The sequence below is a fragment of the Octodon degus genome, unplaced genomic scaffold (assembly GCF_000260255.1).
Source record: "Octodon degus isolate 3935 unplaced genomic scaffold, OctDeg1.0 scaffold00346, whole genome shotgun sequence".
Classification (NCBI taxonomy): Eukaryota; Metazoa; Chordata; class Mammalia; order Rodentia; family Octodontidae; genus Octodon; species Octodon degus.
In genome coordinates this window covers 726,025-726,849 of record NW_004524922.1, presented here as the reverse complement: position 1 = coordinate 726,849, position 825 = coordinate 726,025, and positions in this window count along the sequence as shown.

Sequence of the window (825 nt, the reverse complement as noted above, 5' to 3'; positions counted from 1 at the left end):
TTCCTTCCTTCCTTCCTTCCTTCCTTCCTTCCTTCCTTTCTTTCTTTTTTCTTTTCCACATCTCAGGTTTTTTTCTTTCCACTGAACAAATTGCCCTTTCACAGTATCTATTTATTGTACCCTACTCTTTTAGGTTCTTACACTAGTGAGATAGTACAATGTTTGCACCTGTGGACTTCCGTTACCAATACACTAAAAGGAACACAGGTAGATGATGTGGGTGCTAAAATGCTTTAGTGACTCAACCCAGGGTATCGTCTCTTACAATTTGTAGAACTTTTGAATTCATAATAAAGTTCTACATCATAGCCACTGACTCATGTGTCTTATGTCGCACTTTACAAGTTTCTTCAGAAATGAGATGAGCTGTCCTCTATAAACCTCTCTTTCTCTGTTATGGGCATAATGGTATATTTTGCAACATTATAGCATTTTTTATACAAACAAAGACCAGCAAAAACACTTATCTACATAGAAAATCACAATTCTTTCTGCACTGTTTATTTAATATGGAAGTTGCTGAACTAAATGTTTTATAACAAAAACTTCTTCTCCTTGTAAGTCATGTGTGGTTTTAATAGAAAATGTGCCAAATGATAAACATACAAACTCCCTGCCCACTGAGCTTGGCCTGTTTAGCAGAGCAGCCACCCTCATGTGCTGTGGCCTCCTCCTGTATCCGGACTACACAAGGAAGCCTGCAACTACAGCTAATACTGTTTAATGTTATCACTTTAACCATATTAATAATTGCTACCTCTGGTTAAGCCAGTCCACATTGATTATCTCTCTCTTGCTACCTCAAGCACCTTGCTTAGAGTTAGG